Genomic DNA, 9,986 nt, shown 5'->3' with positions numbered 1-9,986 from the left:
AAAATATATATAATTGTGGCGGAGGATACCGCAGCACCAACCAGGGTTTTGGTTATGCTTCATGGGATCACCATGCTCTAAAAAAAAAAACTCAGAAAGATCAACCCTACTGCTCAAATCATCTGAAAAGGGTTTATCTATCACTCAGCGCTGCCCTTGTTGCAGCAACAGTGGGGCAGCAACGGTGGGGGTTTATTTACATCTTCTTCGGAATATTGGCAGACTCCTCAACATTTCCATGCTCCATGGGCTCAGCATTGCACTCTGTGATCCCTCATTGAGGGAGATTAGGATTTGACTCTAGACTAGCCAACGTGCTAGTATTTTGCAGAACATTTTCAGACTGCATATTTTCAAACTGAGTAGAAGGTAATTGTCCATCAGAAGCGGATACCTTATTATCATTAACCTCTGGCTTGCCATCAACACCACAAGCAATCTCTGACTTGCCATCAACATCACAAGCAACCTCTGTCTTGTCATCAAGAGCACCAGCAGCTTGTGTTGTACCCGACATCTCTTCAAGGTACTGACAAGAGCCTTTCTCCTCTTCTTTCGTCACTGCTCCATCATGCTGCTTTTGCTCCCAAATCAACTCTGTTCATTCTTTTTCAGGCTGATTCAGATGTGGCTGATCTTTTAAAACTCTACTCACTGCAAGTTTTGTTGCTACATTTTCTACACACTGAGAATTATCTACAGTAACTTGATTGGCCTGTACAAGCTCCTTTTGATCTGCATCACCAGTACTTATATCAGAAGTTGCTTTCATTCCTTTCAAAGCTTCAAATCCAGGCTCTTTCGGATTAGAGACTTCTTCCTCTTCTTTCATTGTTGTTGTTTCAGGGCACTTCTACTCCCCATAAGACTTTAATTGTTCAGTTTCAGGCTGACTCAGATGTGGTTGATCTTCTTGTGTTGTACTCGCTAAATTTGTTGTGGATACATCTTTTACATTTTGAGAATTATCTAGAATAAGTTGATTCAACTGCACAGACTCCTTTTGACATTTGTCACCAGCGCCAATATCAAATGCATCTTTAGCTTGAGTTACATCTCTGGCATCAATCTGAGCAGTATGATTATTTTCTGATTCCTGGGCTTTGCCTGTATCCTCAATCTCTATACTGACAGGTGTTGACTGTTCCACTGTGGCGTTTTTATAACCTCTTCTCGAGGCTGGGACTGTAAACTAGGAACTTGAGGTTTTACTTCGGAATCGACTAATGAATGACAGTTGTTCATCTCTACAACAGCTCCAGATTCATGAGATTCATGAGATAGCACAGTCTCTGTAGTTGTCTCATTGCAGATAGTGGTTTCTACTATCACTTGCTCTGTCTGGTCTTCAACAACCGATAGTTCAGTAAGGCTGAACATATCATCTTGACATAACAACCCATCTTGTTGAGCAGCAACAATCTCTGGATTTGAGATCCATTCTTTAGTTTCTATCTTCTCATCGGCAGTAAAATCCATCAAATCATTTAATGAAGACCCGTCTACCTCCATCCTAGTATCGGAGTGACTAGATTTCAATATTTCCATAAAATTGACACCTTCGTTCCCACCCGACATGTAAAGCTTTCGATGCAAAGGAAGCTCATAAAAATCGAAGCAGCTATGCGTAATCACTGTCTGCCGCTCCTCTTCGTCGTGTGCCACTCTTGATAACGTTTATTGTTTACCCGAAGAAAAAAAAATTGTCTGGCACCATATAGTCCAAATAGCTTCTGTGAAGTCTATATCATCCTTACAAATCTCCTTAAGGTGTTGAAATCCTGCAGCTTAATTGGTCAAACTTATCTCAAAATCCTTCATCAACTTAGTGCATCCGCAACCTTATATAGTTTACCCACATTTTGCTTGATTACAAATGAGAAACTCTGGTAAATAATTTAGCGATTATGCATGGCAAGCATTTGACCTATCTCAAGTCTGCCATTACTTCAAAGCTTAATGATCTATGTATATTCGTAACTCCTTAGATGTTAAGCGATGTGTCCAATGGCAAAATACATTTGTACTTTTGGATACAATTATTGACGATAAGTGTCTTATTGCTTCTTTTCTTCATTAAACTTTTCATTTTGGCATATTGTGGGATGCCCTTCCTAACTGAGTACATTTTTTGCGAGCCAAACCTGAAACATCACTATCAACTTCAAAAAGTATGTTAGTGTCCATAAGGGCTAAACCAGAGCTTCTGCCATACATCTTTTGAGAGCTTATCACAAAAAGCTTTTATTTTTTTTATTGTCAAATAATTCATAGGTGTTGGAATCATAGAGCCAAGACAGATGCGGTTTTTTTTTCATACCTGATGGATCTATTTGGCTTTGCAAAAAAAAAAACCTTGTTTACTTGGCGTTATGGCTCAAAATTGTCCTTTGAGGAATGAGCCTCAACGGGTTTCAAATGGACAGTTTAGGGAAGCTGCCTCTGTCACCGACACAATCCCTCTTGCTTTAGTGAAATGTTTGTGCTTACCAAGTCTGGGGAATGTCCCTAATGTCTATCACTGATCAAAACTCTGAAAATCTACAACTCAATGCTTCAAATAATGTAGAAAAACTTCAAAGCTGCAATTCATAGTCGTAGATCTATGAACAGATCCTTGAAATCTGTGAATAAATATCTCAAAATCAGCACATAAATTGTGAAATATTGTCTACTCTACCTGGTTGACTAGGTCCTTGTCCTTTGGTGTGAGAAAAGAAGCTGGTAAAGAAGAAATTCAGCAAGGGAATCATAATTTATAACTTTCTGATTAATGAAATTTATATCTGAATTTCCAAGCTAAGTGAGCCAACAAATCGAAGGAATTCTCTTTCATTAAAACACTTAATAGATCAAAGTTCAAACACACTAACTTTTATTAATTAGAGTTAACTTGAGTACAATTTTTTTGAGAAAATTTAAATCAAGAGTTGTCCAAACTCCAAAGAGTCTAAGGGGGCAAGAAAAGTATCACAACCTAAGAATCTTCTCACGTTATGAAAGACACTTGACCGTAGCTTAGGACTCAGAAACAAAATAAAGGAGCAGGAAGTATAGATTGTTGAAGAAGGGATTTTTGCATTGACCTCTTGAATTGCCTCCTTGCCTCCTTTTTATGCTTGATTTGAGCTAAAAAGCTTGGTGATTCCTCATTGGTAGATACACTGGAGCTAAGATGCTTGGTGATTTCATCAGTGTTGTTCCAATTTATATATTCATCTTGAGGATGTCACTATGCGATAGTAGTTTATATGTGTTTAAAAAAAAAATCAGTTCGTCAAAATTCCAACTCTGGTGTTGGGTTTCTCTGGTAAAATGGGCATCAGTCTGTATTGGTAGTTTTTGTGAGTTGGCAGTCATTTTACAACAATTTCCTCCCAAAAAGTTGACAAATGGCAGCAAGATAGTCTTCTATCAGACCAGCCACTTATCTTGCAGTTTCCAGCACAGTCATCCACTAAAAATAGCTCGATTCCTAATTCTTGACTGTTTGGAAATAAAATAGGTCTATTTTCCAACAACAATTAACTAGGGATTAAGGCATTGTTAATATGCATGTACAAGGTCAATACTTTACAGTTTAATGACAATCGACAGCAAAATTATTTTGTATCAGCTAGTGACCAGCCTTTCCATGCATAGTTTTGGCCTTAAATATTTTTTATTTGGTGTTAGCACTAAGATTTAAGTGTTGTAGTGGCCTGTAGACGGCCACATAACAGCACTGTGAAATTATTTTGGCGATTGTTGTTTACATGAGAATGCATGGTTAGGTTGACCTGGTTTAAAGTTTTCAGGATTCTATAAAGACGGCATGAAGAGGACAGACAATAGAGAGATCATTGAGCAACACTCTACAACCAGCAGCATTTTCTTACATTCTTCTTTCTTTCATTGCTGCCTCCACTCTGTGCATTGATTGTTATGCAGCCAGTTTTGTACTTGCCATCATGATGCAGACAATTTTTTTTGGTTAATACAAAACAGGGGGTGATTTTGCCATGTGTTACAAAGTTCAAATCAGATGCTGACTTATGCACCATATAAGTTGATCCAATACCATTCACAGTCAAATCTTTATTTCTTCTATTATTGAATACCTGGCTTGAAATCAAATAACCAAAATACACTCCCTTTGACGAAGAGAGTCGCCATGTGACTGTCTCCTCTCCAAATCATAAGTGTGTGGAAAATAAAGATCTCTGGCGCAAGACATGCTCTTGGAAACCTTCATTGGACTGCTAGTTTAAGCCATTTCTCAAAGTTGCACTTCCTGTAATCACTGCTTTTGCAATGAACTCCAGTAACAAAAAGCATCCATCTCTCAAGAAAGAAAAGAAAAATTATTGAATTGAATTTCCTCAACATCTCTGGAGAGCACGACCAATATTTTCCCCTATATCCTGTTTTGCTTTCAATGACACAGGCTCTTCTCCAACGTACAAATAAAAAAAAATGCCCTACATAGGTCATGACTATAGATTGTCCCCAGTTCCTCACCACAAACCTCAGTCTGTAATTGCCCTCCTGACAAACGATGAAAATCAATAGTAGTTCCCAGGGAAAGAGAAATATCTTTCGAAAAGTATGAACAAAATGAAATCATTCCATCATCATTTGCCACTCCTTGAATCTTTCTTAGACGTCTCTGCAACGATCCTTCAAAATCATTCTGCACCATACTGAGTTTTAATCCTTTGTAGTGTACCACAAGTCGAACTGTCATCTGCAAATCATGTCTCAGCAGGTCTTCAAAAGATCTGGGTGATTCTTCAACTCTTCTAACGACAAGTTAGAATACCTTTCACCTAGTTTCTTGCATACAGAATCGAGGTGAACATATAAACCAAAAGCATATATTTTTAGAGATTTAACTTTAGCAATTGTTTTGCACCAAGAACCAATACCAACAAGCACCTGGGAAATTAGACTTGTGTTTCTTCTTCCACAATAGTGACTAATAAGAGCTGTTGGAAATCTTATTCCAGTCCTGGGCTCTGTTACATCACTAACATAACCATATTTCCTTAGAGTCAAGTAAAGCTTATCCCATTCTTCATGACCCTGAACTTCACAGAAAATTCGTAAAGATTCATTCATTTCATTCTTAATTTCCTTATGTGTATCTTCAACTAGAATGGGCAATAACTTGGAAGACGAATCGTCAAATGAGGGAACAAGTGCAGTGGCAAGAGCTACTGCAGAATATGATGGAGAGAGCTCATATTCATTATGTAGATTTCCTCCCATGATTGACATAATTTTCCCAAGGATATCAGAGAGTGTATCTGCTTTACACACAAGATTTGTCTGTAGTTTAGATATATTTCCATTAATAATATCAGATTTTGTACGTCTTCCAAAGTCCATTATGGGAAAGACAATTTCTGTAATTGGAATCTTGTGAACAACCTGATTTTGTAGAAGTAACAGTAGGACCAAAAGTCCTCTGCTTCAACAAGAAAAGAAATCCTCCTATGACCTGAGCAACAGATGCCACAACCCCTTGAAGATCCAAGCATCCAGGGACACGAATTTGCCTATAACGATTAAGAACGCTATCCATGAATAAGCCAAATTCTAGCCATTTATCACTTCCATTGCATGATGTGTGTGACTCTGCAACAGAGATGAATGGATATCCAAAAATACCAAGATTTGATAAGAATAGCCAACTAATCTGCATGTTACCTCATATATGGATGGAAATATGTATGTCAGCTAAAACACTTTAGCTCAGGGACACAAAAAAGTAATTTGATCAACCTGCTCTTTGTGAGTGCTAACATCACTTGACCATGCCTATGTACTTTGTAGACATGGTTACTGGAGTCAATGGGTTTGACTTGGACTCGTGGGCCTGATTCACTGGCCTACTTGTGCTGTTACAAAGTGGCAGTGAGTCAAACTTGCCAAGGTGCATTTTACCTGTGAGTATTTGCATGTCAAATTTGGACCTGGCAAGTACTTGCAGGTCTTTCATAGGTCAAAAAGTTGATTCACTAATCCATTGACCCCTTTTGCTCATTTTTCAGCATCATTGGAACACTAGTCATCCTCAAAACTGTCTGCAACAACACAGCTTAGGACCACATAATCTTGCTTGGAATTACCTACATAGTCCCTTTTATCATCCTTTATAAAGAAAAAGGGGAAAGTTATCCATGACAGTACTTGAGTTAACATGACATCTGGATCCCAAAGGCACATCCACCTCCAAACCCTCAGCTACATTCTTTACTGTTTTTGAAAAGCATTTCTCTTTTGACTTTGCAATTAGATCAATGGCAGGAGATATACTAGATCGATCTCTCTCTTCATTCTTTATTTAGCACTTGAAACAACCATGAGAACTCTCCATTAGTTTCATTCACATCATCTTTGATCTCACCAAAGGTTGATTTGTAAAGCTCCTGTTCAGTGCCAACATCTCCCAGAATAACATCACCTGGCTTGGACATTTTTGGTATATTGTTTGCCTCCATAAGATACATTTTCTTATCATGACATAATTTTATTAATGATGGGCATCCTGCAGTAGTTTCCATTTTACTTAATCCACCCACAAAATTTTCCTATTTTATATCTGTAGAAGAGCAAAATGGCACTATAATTTTTAATTGTCTCTGGTACACAAGAATTTTCAGGTCTTCACTTCAGTTGAAGTCTCTGCTCATAACAACTCAGCTTCCATATGTAGACTGCAATTTGGAACAGGTATCTTTGGCATATTATTCCCACACATCTCAACCATTGATGATTGTTAAATGATGGCATTTGACCTTGATCTGGATCTGATCAGTTTGTTTGGAATTGAATGCTCGAAGGCAATGCGAGAATAGATTTGACTCGATCTCAAGGGATTTGTAATGGGCTAAAGTTGAATGGAACATGAGGGCTTCATGTTTGTTTCAAGGACGTTTTTCCAAAGTCGATAGATTTTGAAGCTTGAACGAAAGGCAGTTGATGACTTGCCTTGAACAGAAGTCCTAGAAGAAGTCAATACTTAAAGCATGTCACTGAAAAAGATGCAGAAAACATGGAAAATGGTTGTTAACTAAATGGATCAATAACTGGATCAATTATTGCAAACCCAACACAAAGGAGAATTGGTTCCATTTGATCCATTTGGAATTAGATTCCTTGACTTCCAGAGTGAATTTACTTCTGTGGGATCCAATTCAGAAATAGTTTTGGACGGTACATTAGAAAGACAAATATTAGAGAGAGATTATGGATAAGTGCCTTTAATTAATAAAGTCACATGTTATAAATAATATTAAGTTAAACCGGGTTAGTCATGTCTTAATGAAACAGGGTGGTTGTACGGGGTAGTCTCGCTCCTCTTTATATATCTAGTCTTGACAATTTCCATATTGAGTTATAACAAGCAATACCTCCATTTCTTCTATCTCTTCTCTTTTTGCAAATATTCTACTATTGTGTATGTCCATTACCCAACAAAAATGGGTCCAAAGACCAAGGTAACACGAGAGTTGAGTGTATTTAATCACCAAAAAATATATATATATAGTTAGTGGCAAATTCAAATTACGTAGAGTTAGAAGCAATCAAACTAAGAAGGGAATAAATAAGTAGGTGACCGAGTCAAAATATAGCCTAGCATCCATGGACTTGAGATTAAGCTGATCATATTCACTGAAGTATTAAAGAAATTATATGCATGAAACTTATACTAGCACTTTCTAGTGGAATTGATAGTGCACCAATCCGTTGCTTGCCAAATATTTTGGTATTTTTATTTTTTTACTTTAGTACCACCTTGTAGTATATCCAGGTTCAAATGCTATTTTCCATTGCGGACAGTTGAATCTTATTTCAACTCTAATTGTTGTCAAGGGGTTTCACAAGGTTGTCACATGAGCATCTGTGATGCCCATTTTGACTTAGATATCTACCTATGCTAAGGCTATATTTTGCAGTTCCATGTTATTTATTTATGAACATTATGTAATATTGATGCATTTGGTTGGACACGTTAAACTACTTATATAAATCAATTGACAAATTTGATATTGATGATAGAAATGGTTTATGTATGGCCTAAATGTATGACTCACTTAATGATGAATTATCTAGTGCGTGACTTATCAAAATTATTTTGGTTCATATAAGACTCAAGTGGATATGATTTGTTTAAATGAATGACTTAGTGAATTTATGATTTATTTCCAGTATGAACTGCAAGATTGACACGTGGATACTAGACTTAGTAATATGATGATTATATGTCTTGTTGTTATATAAATGCATGATTGAGAGCTAGCCCGCCGGAGGGAAAGAACTATATGATAGCCGAGATCTACTCTTCCATTGAGGGAAGGTTGAGACATCTCATGGGGAAGGTGGCAAGACGACCTGACTGGATTATTCGATGACAAGTCCAACCAGCACTGTAGTGTGGTCCGTATTAGGGTGTTGACCCTAGTTGTGAGGACGGGTGGAGGCATTTCCCACTGCGTAACCTCCAAAACTTGGAATCGTGGGACGGCAGTGGTGGACACGCTCCCCTAGACGTGTGATGACGATTTCCAGTTGCCTACTGGAAAAGTTAGGTCGATATAGTCGATGCTTCTGCCATGTTGGTTTTATCAGTGGTTAGATTGGTATAGCCGATGCCACTGCATATAGCAGCAGAGGACGGATAGGGTGGGAACGGAAGTAGGTCAGGATGGATAGGAGGATATAGATCAGTTGGAGACTCTTGATGGGAAGTAATGTCATTGTCTGACTTATCAAATTTTACTACTATAACTCTCTCTATTTTGTTATGCCTTCGAACTCCTTGTATCTTTTCACTCTAACTTCGGAAAGAAGTTTTCTGAAGAAGGGGTGTATGTAATGCCCCACTTAATCTTATCATGAAAATTTTATTAATGTTTACATTACCTGAAAATATTGAACAATATTTGTGAATACCTCCATTTGGGAAACTATAAATTTTATTTATTGATATAAAATTCATTATTGTTATTATTCAAATTCCCAACTTGTCTTCTCAAATTGAATCTTGGATAGGATATAGTCTCATTCCATTATTCCAAATTATATATATTTTTCATCTCACATTCCCAAATGTACTCTCACATTTACTTGAGAGAATACATGGTCATCTCCAACTAATTACCAATTTATATATTCATCTCACATTCGCAAATGTACTCTCACATTTACTTGGGAGAAGACATGGTCGTCTCCAACTAATTACCAATTTATATATTCATCTCTCATCCCCAAAATGTACTCATATTTACTTGGGAGAAGACATGGTCCTCTCCAACTAATTACCAATTTATATATTCATCTCTCATCCCCAAAATGTACCCTCACATTTACTTGGGAGAAAACATGGTCCTCTCCAACTAATTACCAATTTATATATTCATCTCTCATCCCAAAAATGTACCCTCACATTTACTTGGGAGAAGACATGGTCCTCTCCATTAATTACCAATTTATATATTCATCTCTCGTCCCCAAAATGTATTCTCACATTTCCTTGGGAGAAAACATGGTTATCTCCCATTAATTACCCAATTTTATATTCATATCACATTCACAAATGTACTCTCAGATTTACTTGGGAGAATAGAAGTCAACTATAAGGATCAGGAAGAAGTTATGACATTAATGAGAGGTAGTTGAGGTGGAGAGAAGAGAAGGGGCATAGAAAAAAGAGGAGGAAGGGAGAAAGGGGGATGTTGGGTCTTGCTTTTGATTGTGGTTGGTTGTCGTTTTGAAGAATTGTTGGAGAGAGAAGAAGGGAGTATTGTTTATCTTGGTCTTGGACACACACACTACATCTGGTTGGACTTGGGCTCGAAGGGCTAGGAAACCTGTGGAGGTTTCTTGGGCTAGGAATTACATAAAACAAGGAGGAAGGGACAAAGGAGGATGTTGGGTCTTGCTTTTGGTTGTGGTTGGTTGTCGTTTTGAGGAATTGTTGGAGAGAGAAGAAGGGAGTA

General features: G+C 37.5%; 1 pseudogene; it reads right to left on the bottom strand.

Moving 5' to 3' along the window:
• Positions 1-4,361: 4,361 nt before the first annotated feature.
• LOC149250708 (fatty-acid-binding protein 2-like) lies at positions 4,362-5,370 on the bottom strand (annotated as a pseudogene).
• Positions 5,371-9,986: the final 4,616 nt, after the last annotated feature.

The sequence above is a fragment of the Pinus tabuliformis genome, chromosome 7 (genome assembly GCF_031772625.1).
Source record: "Pinus tabuliformis cultivar Carrire ecotype Pingquan chromosome 7, CPIR1, whole genome shotgun sequence".
Classification (NCBI taxonomy): Eukaryota; Viridiplantae; Streptophyta; class Pinopsida; order Pinales; family Pinaceae; genus Pinus; species Pinus tabuliformis.
This window is presented reverse-complemented; position numbering and strand designations above follow the sequence as displayed.